General features: G+C 35.8%; 1 long non-coding RNA gene across 1 annotated transcript in view; it reads left to right on the top strand.

Moving 5' to 3' along the window:
- Window positions 1-1,275: 1,275 nt before the first annotated feature.
- The window catches only part of LOC132903793 (uncharacterized), a 121,813-nt gene continuing 110,387 nt past the window's right edge, over window positions 1,276-12,701 (top strand). The window contains exon 1 of the long non-coding RNA XR_009657488.1: window positions 1,276-1,400. This is a non-coding gene — a long non-coding RNA (uncharacterized LOC132903793). The remainder of the gene's footprint in view (window positions 1,401-12,701) is intronic.

Here is a 12,701-nt window from a genome sequence, read left to right as displayed (position 1 = left end):
AGAAATTTAAAAAAGAAAAGAAATAGGTCACAGTGTTAACATGCAATGTATGTTTCTTTAAATTTGTAGGGTAACTAAGAGACGGTTTCACAAAATGTCCACGGGAAATAATCATGAAGATTTCATTTTTCGCAAGCAGAACGGCCGTCATTGTGACTTCACAAAATACTTATTTTGTTTATATTAAAATAACTCTAAATTCTTGCTGAAACTGAACATATTTATATAGCTTCTATTTCGGGTAGTCGGTTAAATGAGTCGACTTTAACCTTATTCAAGTTCTCTTCCCTTCAAAGTCGATAGTAATGCATACCTTATCACAGGTTTACTTAGTAGCCTAGTTGGGGTAATACTTACAATGTGAATTTATCATAGGCTCCTTTGGGACCGGGAACCGACCTTATACTAATGCTATGAAATGACGATGTAATCTATTTTTAACCGACTTCAAATAAAGAGGAGGTTCTCAATTCGTCCGTTTTTTTATTCCTCCGTTACTACTTGGTAGTATCGTATTTGTAGGGTAGAAATTTTCTTAAATGCAAGCTTCTATGCTGATCGGGTAGCGAAAGAAACAGATAGTGTGTATTAGCTGCTTCTCTTTCAGTGCAAATTGTAAAAGTCTATCAAGGGAAAGGCTAAAGGAAAACTTGGGATTCTCATCTTATGTTATGGGCTAGCAACCTGTCTCTTAGAATCTCAATTCCATCATTAAGTCAACCAGCTGAACGTGGCCTTACAGTATTTTTGCGATTGCATGTTCTGTCTACCCTGTACTGGATAATGACGTGATTATATGTTTTTTATACTCTTGTAACCTGTCACTATATGAATTTCATATTCCAACATAAAGCCTACCAGCTGAATGTGGCATATCAGACTGTAGGCTCTGTCTGGGATAAAGATGTGTTATTATGAGCGCAGCGCAGTCCAACCCCTTTAGGATTTAGTTCTAAGTAACAGGGAGATTATTATAAAGTTGGGATTCTCACTTTAGACGATACACTACTAACTATAGTATAATAGCTTATATTACCGAGAACCACACGGCATTTTAGATTGTGTTTTTAAATATACAAAAAAAACCAGCAAAAAAAATCACACTAGTATTATATCTAATCTACGAACACGAAATTCTATCGCATCCTTCAACATCCCTTAATCGACTTTTACAACTTTAACTAGCAAAAATCACAGGCAGCTTACATAATCTGTGAACTTGAATTCGCGAAGTTGCTATCGCATCCTATAATCCTTTGTGCCTTCAGTACGTGGCGGGACTGGCCGTACTGCGGACGCGTCGACGGGAGTTCTGTGCGAAAAGTTTCTGTGCTGTTGTGCTCTGTGTTTCTGTGCTGTGTTTGTGCTTGTTTCTAGGGACCTGAACCAGGTGTGAAAAGGTAGGTTGATGAGTTAATTTTTGACAGGTTTTATATGTCGTGAATTTTATACGGTTTTAGGTATGTCGTAAGTTTTGCAAGTTAAATAATTTAGGAATCTTAATTGAATTAAGCACCTAATTTTGTTATTCAACGCTGCACTTTTGAATTTTATTTGTTTTCTTTTTTGTATACTTACGAGTACTATAAAGTTTGACTGTACTGTACGTACCTATATAATTAACAAATATTATACATGATTATAATTGTAGTTTCATATATTCTTAGTCTCTTTCACGTAATTGTAGCAGGTAATCTCGATTCGATTCCCGAGCCTTTTCTACTGAAAACCATACATACATAATAATCACGTCTTTATGCCTTGCGGGATAGACAGAGCCAACCGTCTTGAAAAGACTGAAAGGTCACGTTTAGCAGTGTGACTTAAGATAGAATTGAGATTCGAATTGTGACAGGATGCTAGCCCATCGCCTAAAAGAGAAATTCCCAAGTCTATAAGCCTATCCCTTAGTCGCCTTTTACGACATCCATGGGAAAGATTTGGAGCGGTCCTATTCATAAAATAATGTAATACATAACTCAGGAAAAAAGTATTGGCAGTACTTAGTCTTTTTTAGTCATGGACATCCCATTGTAGCTGGAAACTAGATTAATATCAAAATAAAATAATCAAAAATGCGTAAATCATTGCATTTATTTATCGCGAATACTTCCCACGCTTGTGATAAATTGTACATCGCAATAGATTATAAGTATTTAATACTTACGTATACATACAACTTAATAATTTTTTGGATAGGGATTGTGATTTTAGGGATAGGCTTAAAAAAATGCGATCTTTTTTTTAGGCAATGGGCTGGGATTTAAGACAGAATTGAGATTCGAATAGTGACAGGTTGCCAGCCCATGGCCTAAAAAAAGAATCTAAAGTTTGTAAGCCTATCCCTTAGTCGCCTTTTACGACATCAATGGGAAAGAGATGGAGTGGTCCTATTCTTTTTTGTAGTGGTGCCGGGAACCACACGGCACAACGTGACTAATATGTATGTATGTAGGTATGTAATTTTTTGTGCATCTGTAGAAAATTGAAATTTATACTTGGAAAATAAATTATTTCATACTACCCTTCGACTAGTTATTGAGGAATCACGTTGGTTTATTTATGTTGCGTATATACTAAATTACCAAGGTTAAACATAAATAAATAAATATATAGGGGACAAATTACACAGATTGAGTTAGCTTCGAAGTAAGTTCGAGACTTGTGTTACGAGATACTAACTCAACGATGCTATATTTTATAATAAATACTTATATAGATAAACATCCAAGACCCAGACCAATCAGAGAAAATTCTTTTTACATCATGCCCTGGCCAGGATTCGAACCCGGGACCTCCGATGTCACAGACAAGCGTACTACCGCTGCGCCACAGAGGCCGTCAATATAGTTTCTTTATTGTAATTAGTGTTCCCGCAGGAACAGGGAACACTGGGAATTTAAAACAAACGTTAGAACAACATATTTTCTACTAAATCTTGTAGCTATATCCCTTTTATAGTTCCGCAAGTGAATCTATTGGTCAGAATAAATTATTCCGCAATCCTCAGAGCCCGCTGATTGAGTTAGAACTTCTTATTAGAAGATTCGTGATCGGAATATTGATAACATCGGGCCTTTCTTTATTCATGTGTCTGGTTTCCGCCATTTTAGAATAGAACCATACATACATATGGTCACGTCTATATTCCTTGTGAGGTAGACAGAGCTAACAGTTTTGAAAAGACTGATCGGCCACGTATAGCTATTTGACTTAATGATAGAATTGAGATTCAAATAGAGACAGGTTGTTAGCCCATCGCCTAAAAAAAGAATTCCAAGTTTAGTCGTTAGTTGCTTTTTACGACATCCATGGGAATGAGATAGAGTGGTTCTATTCATTTTTGTATTGGTGCCGGGAACCGCACGGCACTCCACACACACGGATAGAACTACTCCCTATCATTCCCATGGAAGTCTTAAAAGGCGACTAAGGACTAAACTTGGGATTCTTTTCGTAAGCGATGGGCCAGCGACCTGTCACTGTTTGAATCTCAATTCCATTAAAAAGCCAGATAGCTTAGTCTACCCCGCAAGGGTACAGATGTGACTATACGTATATATATAAATGTTTATAAACAAAACAAATATTAATAACTAGAATCTTCCACGAGATAAGTTTAGTGAAATAAATATCATTATTTAGACAATTTCCAACTCTTCTCTCATTTTGTAAGTAAAATGTTAATTAAGAAATTGCTAATGAGTTACTAATGTGCCCGTGCATTAGCTTCGCAAGGCATAATTAAACATGTGCGTCCATTAATTTTTCAGTTGCAACTTCTGAGAGGATTGTATTATTCTTATTTTATTAACGTACTTGGGATTCTTCTTTTATGCAATGGGCTAGCAACCTGTCAATATTTGAATCTCAACTCCATTATTTTGCCATACGACTGAACATGGCCTTTCAGTATTTTCCAGACTTTTGGATCTGTCCACCCCGCAAGAGATATAGACGTGATTGTATGTATATATGTATCATTCTTCAGATAGAGGCTTGTGTGAGGAGAAAGGGCAAATCTTTTACTCTTTTGGGATTAAAAATATATATAATTATTAAATAGATATAAATATATATCTTACAGAGCTCTTTTAAACAACACACGGCCCAAAATAAGCTCTAATCAGTGAATAATAATTACACATACCGTCACGTTTATGCCATACGGTGTAGACAGAGCCGTCAGGCAAGACTTGAACACCGCATTGCGATGGAACTGAAAACAGAACAGAAATGTGCCGTGTCGTTATACAGAGAGAGAAAGAGAGTCTATTTTATTTTATTTTTGTATTCATTTCCTCATATTTTCTATAAGCCGTTGTTTTGTGATAACTTCCTAAGCTACTGCGTTGATTTAATTTTAACGCCTTGTTGTGTACACTAAAGTTGGACATTTTACTTGTTCACTATACATACTATATTTCCTAAAGATAATGCTTTGTAATCTGTCTGTATGTGTACTTTAGTAAATAAATAAATAAAATACAACATCCGTGGGTAAGATATGAAGTGGTCATGTTATAAAGTTAAAGGAGCCATGGCACTTTACTATACTTACTATGAAAATTGAAATACATACACATACATACATATGGTCACGTCTATATCCCTTGCGGGGTAGACAGAGTCAACAGTCTTGAAGAGACTGACAGGCCACGTTCAGCTATTTGGCTTAACGGTAGAATTAAGATTCAACTAGTGACAGGTTGCTAGCCCATCGCCTTAAAAAGAATCTCAAGTTGGTAAGCCTATCCCTTAGTCGCCTTTTACGACATCCATGGGAAAGAGATGGAGTGGTCCTATTCTTTTTTGTATTGGTGCCGGGAACCACACGGTACAAATTTAAATATATTTAAATACACTAACTCTAATTGAATAAAATGAAATTAAAAAAGCTTTTTTTTGTGATTCAAAGCTCAGCTTACACAATACCGTGTCCAAAGCTCATAAAAAGCGTCTGTAAAAAGCTCAACAATTTGTATCGGAAATTATTGGCCATTATTTTTTCCCGAGCCTCATCCTGGGTATATTTATGGAAATCATGGGTCGCGGGGTTATTATTCTGTGGAGCGGAAGACTGTGTGTTTTACAGATAATGTATAGTATATATATGTACATATATACATAAGGTCACATCTATATCCCTTGCGGGGTAGACAGAGCCAACAGTCTTGAAAAGACTGAATGGCCACGTTCAGCTATTTATATATAGTATATAAATTAAGGACGTCCTGGCAAAGGGTCAGATCAAGAGTACCCGAAACCGCCAAGCTTGCATGCAGAGAGCTATGAACGTGGATGAAGTATGCAGAGATCGTGGCAAGTGGAAAGATGTAGTCTCTGCCTACCCCTCCGGGAAAAAGGCGTGATTTTATGTAGGTATGTATGTATATCTACATATAGTAGTGAAATATGTATATATTTAACTTTATGATCGTAAAATGTACAACAGGTGGACTTAACGCCACAAGGCATTCTCTGCCAGTCGAACCTTTGGACCAAACTGAGATGGATGTACGGGTGGTGCGATAACTGTAAAAGAAACCCACCCGCTTTATCCCTCAATCGCCTCTTACGATTTCCACAAGATGGGGTGGTGCTTTTCTACTCTGCCGGCACCAAATGGCCAATAATACCAATGGTAAAACGAATTTATTATCCTCACCAGCATTTAGATAGCCAAAATTAACAAAAGAAGGTTTAGTAAATATACCCTTTTACCTCAAGTCAGTTGAACAATCAGAACAATGAAAAGGTAGCCGCCATTACGAAGATAATACTTAAATCTTGATTTTACTTTATGTTACTTGCAAATTTTTTCGCAATGAATATAAGTACTTTCATTACAAGGGTTTTATCTTTATGTCGTGGTTCCTAGCACTTAAGAATAGGACCACTCCTTCTCTTTCCAATGGATGTCTTAAAAAGCGACTAAGGGATAGGCTGATAAACTTGGGATTCTTCATTTAGGCGATGGGCTTAGCAACCTGTCACTATTTGAATCTCAATTCCATCTAACCATACAGCCGAACGTGGCCTTTCAGTCTTTGCGAGACTCTATCTACCCAGTAAGAGATAAAGACGTAATTATAACATACATATGTATAAATCGAGGTCGTCCAGGCAAATAGTCAGTTTTAGAGTACCCGAAACCGAAAAGCTTGCATAAAGTGAAAGGCTTGAATTTTGTGAAGAAAATAAATAAATTTATTATTTACTATTACAAAAAAGAATAGGACCACTCCATCTCTTTCCCATGGATGTCGTAAAAGGCGACTAAGGGATAGGCTTGTAAACTTAGGATTCCTCTTTTAGGCGATGGGCTAGCAACCTGTCACTATTTGAATCTCGGTTCTATCATTAAGCCAAATAGCTGAACGTGGCCATTCAGTCTTTTCAAGACTGTTGGCTCTGTCTACCCCGCAAGGGATATAGACGTGATCATATGTATGTATGTTTAAAGAGCTATGAATCTAGATGAAGCGAAAGAATTTTGTTGGGATCGTGGAAAGTGGAAAGACGTTATCTCTGCCTACCCCCTCGGGAAAGAGGCGTGGTTTTAAACATGTAGCTTGCATTCACAGTACCTACGATAATGTCCCCTACGACCTATCGGCTACGAGTGCATTTTGTAGGCCAACATTCGTAGCGCTCGCTACGGCGTAGCAACCGCTACGAATTATTCAGATTTCCGTAAAAATTTTGCACGAACAGATTTTAGTCATTTTTAAATTATTTACTTCTATCATTACGAGAGTAAATTGAAAAAAGAAAAGGCTTTTATATATATTTAGTGTTGAGTCATTATTTGAGTGAAAGGATGCAACCGCTACGATTTATTCAGTATTTTGTAAAAAAATTGCACGAAGAGATTTTGATGATTTCTAAATTCTTTACTTCTATTGTCACGACAGCAAATTGAAAAAATATTATATTTTCAAAATTAGATACAAGGTAACACTTATTGACGTCCCATCACTTAAATCTAATTATAACTACTACCGACTTCAAATCGCATGTGTAGAAGAAGCAGCGGAACAAACTACACTGCTATCTCTTAAATCTAAATCGTAGACGAATACACATTGTCTACATTAAAAAACATGAATGAATGTATAACAGAATGCAACTTTTTAAATAAAACCTGTATTATTTTGTAGGTGGCGTCTAATTGCGTTGTTTTTTGTAGTAGGCGGATAAAGGCTAGTCAAACTGTTGGCTCTGTCTACCGCGCAAGGGATACAGACTTTATGTGTATATATGAAACGATCAAAGTTATCCATCTTAGCACGACCAAGTTCGTCCCCGACGCCATAGTAACTTAATCTCCTTCATATACGAAGCGCTGTCTCGGGAGCCCTGACTCTAATTGGTTATTGTGCGTCCAATGTTGGTTATATGCGTCATCGGGTAATGTGATTAACACTTTACCCAGATAACATGTTGCTTCCTGCCACAGGCTTAATAGCTATGTAACAAAAAGTTATGTGACAAAAAGTTTCATTCGAAACTTCCTCTTTTAGGCGATGGGCTAGCAACCTGTCACTATTTGAATCTCAATTCTATCATAAAGCCGAACAGCTAAACTGTGACCTTTCAGTCTTTTGATGACTGTTGGCTCTGTCAACCCCGCTAGGGATAAAGACGTGATCATATGTATGTATATATAGACATAGCTTCCAGGTAGGGTCGGTGGTCAAAGGGTGTATACCCGCATAGACGTGATTATATTATGTATGTTAAAAACGAATAATTGAAAATAAAGCTACCTTGTTCAAAGTTCCGATACGAAATATTAAAAGCTCTCTCATCAATGCTTTTAGTCCGACGATTAGATAACGCGATCTCGATGAACGAAAGCCCGATTTTATGAAAGCTGATAACTGATAAAAATGTGGCCTTACTGTATTTTATGTATAAAAGTATAATTATTTGTCTGTATGTGTATGTATATAAAAGGAAAACTTATCTATGAATCTACACATATTACAATTAAATTGTAACTGACCGTTGTCTGTGATTGAAAGATATTGCGGTAATCGATATGGGTTTCTTTATGGGATTAACAGAAGCCAAAAATGTGATGTTTAGAAATTCTGTCTGTATGTTTGTATGCGAATCAAGCGAAAACTTTTACTACGATTTGAATTCTGTTTTCTTAGTTATGCTAAGTTTGGTTCAACTTGAAAGTCTTGTCTCACTCGTAAGTAATTAAGATGTGATTATGTCTATGCATGTATTAGGCATTTTCATTATGTTTATATGTAAAAAAAGTAAGATTGTCAATTGTTAACTTTTCACAATGATTGTCCCGGTATAAGATTAGTTACAAACATACCAACATATAGTCATATTCCTAACGGGACAGATAGAGCCAATGATATTGAAAACAATGAAACGCCACGTTCACCTGTATGGAGAAATGAAAGAATTGGAATTCAAATAGTGACAGAATGCTACACCATCGCCTACAAGAAGAATCCCAAGTTTATTAGCCTCCCTTTAGTCGCCATTACGTCATCCACGGTAAAGATTAGTAACGATTATTTTTATGTTTTAAATTTTATTCATTATAGTTCATTGTATATTATACAGTATTTTATTTTACGTACTTCCTCAATCTATAATTATTTACACCTAGAGATATAGTTCGTGACATAAATTTTTTGGTATTACTTATTGTCTTTTTAGCAATAAGGAAGCCAATTATTGATGGTTGACACGTTTTTAATTATATTATAAAAGGAAATACAAATAAAACTAAGATTCGCCTTGTAATTCGATAAACAAACAGTATTTGAAACGAAAATAATGAACGTGAAATGAAATATTTGATTTCAAAAGTACTGTTCAAATATTGAGTGTTCATACTGCTACGGAGCCATTTTGATGTAAAAGTAAATAAAGTATAAATAAAAACGAAATGCTGTATGTTTGTTTGAGGTTCTCACTTGATAACGAGTCGTCGGATATTTTTAGGAAACCGTACTCGAAATCACCATATAAAATGAATAGAAACCTACATGTATACTATAAATAAATAATAATTATATACGGGATAAATTACACTGATTGAGTTAGCCTCGAAGTAAGTTCGAGACTTGTCTTACGAGATACTAACTCAACGATACTATATTTTATAATAAATACTTATATAGATAAACATCCAAGACCCAGGCCAATCAGAAAAACTTCTTTTTCTGATTGGCCTGGACAACGATTCGAACCTCCGCTGTCACAGACAAGCGTACTACCGCTGCGCCACCGAGGGCGTCATTAGTTTTGGTGCTAACCGATGCTCTGCATGCCGACAATAATAATATATAGAAAATTACGAATTATTTAATAGAAATTAATCACAAAATCTTAATAAAAACAGATACAAAATAATTTACTATAATACCATTGATACTATTATGCCACATCCAGATTGCGCTCTGTGAACTTTAGATCCGTGGTTGCCGGATGCGCAACTAGCAGTCGACGCAGATTTTTGCAGCTCCTACCCTACATAGTTCCTTATTTTAATTTTTGTTTTATATACGCTCGCTGTCTTGCTATACTTATGATGTATATTGTTAGTTTCTCAGTAAGGGATAGGCTTATAAACTTAGGATTCCTCTTTTAGGCGATGGGCTAGCAACCTGTCACTATTTGAATCTCGGTTCTATCATTAAGCCAAATAGCTGAACGTGGCCATTCAGTCTTTTCAAGACTGTTGGCTCTGTCTACCCCGCAAGGGATATAGACGTGATCATATGTATGTATGTATGTATGTTCTCAGTAAGTGAATTGTTAATTCTTTATGAGGAAATAAAGTTCTTAAAACCTGCTCTTACGGTGAGGGAATGATCCGAGCAGGACCCCTTGCAAAGGTTGCGGAGATAAGGCAGGAGTTACGTGTAAAAACCTACGCCAAATGTTGGTGGTTGAATCGGTCGGTCGGCCCGGAAAAAATACGTGTGACGCAAAAAAGGCACAGGCAAAAAGTTTCGAGTCCCATCTCAGCCATGCATCAACAACTATTTTTTAAGTTATGTATATTAGTTTGATTACTAACCGATGCTTTTACGGTGAGCGATAGCTAGGATTCGAACCTGTGCGCCTTGAAATGGACAGGTAGAAGGGGTAGACTAAAGAAGAGAAAATTTGAAAAGCGGCCCCTAAAGTTCCGAAGTTTCTAAGCGGAGGGTGCAACTGGGAATACGCAAAGATAAGAAAGAGACAGTTTTTTTAAGCTTAAAAATGTAAAAAAAGTGATAATAATTGATTTAATCATCCGTGTGGATGAAGCGAAAGAGGTATGTATGGATAGTGTCAAGAGGAGAGAGGTATTTTCTGTCCCACAGGGAACGAGGGGTGATTTTATGCATGTACTAGAGGCCGCCCGCGACTTTGTCCGCATGGACCCTATCAATCCTACCAGCTACCTACATACCACATTTCATAGTTATCGGTTCAGTAGTTTTCGCGTAACTCACAAACTTTCGCATTTATTATATATGTAATACATACAAATTACTTTGTTCATCTAAAACAATTGTAACGGTCCTATTTTAAAGTGTGGGCAACAACTGCTTAATCTCATTATATCTTCAATTAAATAATGTAATTAATTCACAAAGTCTGATAACTGACGACTTTAAAAGTTTATAACGTTTCTGTTATTGAGCGAGTCTCGTCGCTTTACAGAATCACTTCACTCGCTCGTCAAATTTCAATAACACTCGATGGAATTATTCGAGTTTCCTAAATGTAATGTGAGATTCAGTGGATCTTTTCAACTGAAATCATTGGGTTAGAAATGTTTGAGATGTGTACCTTAATCGACATCTGTGGGAAAGAGACGTAAAAGGCGACCAAAGGGATAGGCTTATAAACTTGGGATTATTCTTTTAGGTGATGTACTAGCAATCTATTACTATTTGAATCTCAATTCTGTCACTCAGCCAAAACAACTGAACGTGGCTCAGCAGTCTTTTAAAAAGCATCGGCTCTGTCTACATCGCAGGGGATATAGACGTGTTTAGAGGTATGTGTGTATCACTTTGAATATCACGTAATAATTAAGGAAAAAGCAGGTGCCGTGTTTCAGACATTTTAGAATATGACCACTCAATCTCTTGCCCACGGATGTGGTAAAAGGCGACTAAGGGGAAGACTAATAAACTTAAGATTTTTCTTTTAGGCCGATGGATCAGCCACTTGCCACTGAAAGAGGCCTTTCAGTATTTGTAAGACTATTGGCTCTGTATAGGAACAAACAAACATACATACATCATCATGTCTATATCCCTTGTGGGGTAGACAGAGCCCACAGTCTTGAAATTGTATAGGAATAAAGACATGATTATCATGTATGTTTCTCTTTCGGCGGCGATTGTAAAATTCTATGTAGGGAAAATATATTTATTTACTAGCTGCCCCGGCAAACGTTGTTTTGACATATAAATAATTTTTAAGTAATTGTAATAAGTTAAAATAGAAAGTTAAGTGTGGACAACCCTTATCACTAAGGGGTATGAAAAATAGATGTTGGTCGATTCTCAGACCAACTCAATATGCTTACAAAATTTAAAAAGAATTGGTAAAGCCGTTAAAATGAGGAGTACGGAAACGAAAATTATGACACGAGAATTTTATATTTAAGATTTATTTATGTACATAAAGGAATAAATTAAGAATAAAACTTAAACTAAAAAGAAATCTAGTGTAAGGACTACTTATTTCTAAAGAAATTTCTTCCAGTAGGCCCAAGACAGGAAAATGTAAAGAAAGTAAGTATATTACAACCTATTTATAAGCAGCAACTGTAATTCAGATGAATGATATGCAATAAAGATTTTGAATTTGAATTTGGATTCTTCTTTTAGACGATGGGCGAGCCTAATTTTTGACTAAGATACATTTAAAATATTCTTAATTATATATTTTATATGAAAATTGAATATGCTTTCAGAAAATTATAAATTTTATTTATTATAAAGGCTTTTTTGTGCGTCATCCATCATTTCATTACGCATTCTGTCTGACTGTCAAATGAGCGACAATTTCTAATTTAAGCGACATTTCGTTTTTTTTTTAAATATTCTGATTTGATTTTGGTTTATTGTCTGGTAACCGAAAAAAACATAGCGTGAGCTAGCTGCTTCTCTTTCCGTGCATAAAGTCAATCAGGGAGAGGCTAAATTTTTCTTTTAAGCGATAGGTAAGCAACATGTCACTATTTGAATCTCGATGCCATCTCATTATAATGCATACAGCTGAAGTTTGATTAACAGTCTTTTCAAGACTGTTGGCTCTATCTACCCGTAAAGGATAAAGACGTGATTGTATGTATGTCTGAAAAGGAACTACCTGATACCCACAATCTTCGCTACTAAATCAGTATAAAAACAATCTATATATCCTTCTTAGGTTCGTCTAGCAGTACATAGAAGTGGGTTGGTCACATCACTAACGTATGAGAGTGAAAATTTGGTGTGACAGATGAGGCATTAAATGTGGCAAGTACTTATTATCTACATATCGTTCTGGGAAAGTTCTGTTTTTATCTAATCTATCTATCTATCTAAAAAATATTATCACGAAATTACTTTTTAGATTGTAGAAATTCGAATGTAATACCTATCATAAAGTTATGAATAACTATGGAAAGAGTTACAAAATTGAATTCTTTATTACTTCAGTAGCAATCT

The sequence above is a fragment of the Amyelois transitella genome, chromosome 30 (genome assembly GCF_032362555.1).
Source record: "Amyelois transitella isolate CPQ chromosome 30, ilAmyTran1.1, whole genome shotgun sequence".
Taxonomy (NCBI): domain Eukaryota; kingdom Metazoa; phylum Arthropoda; class Insecta; order Lepidoptera; family Pyralidae; genus Amyelois; species Amyelois transitella.
This window is presented reverse-complemented; position numbering and strand designations above follow the sequence as displayed.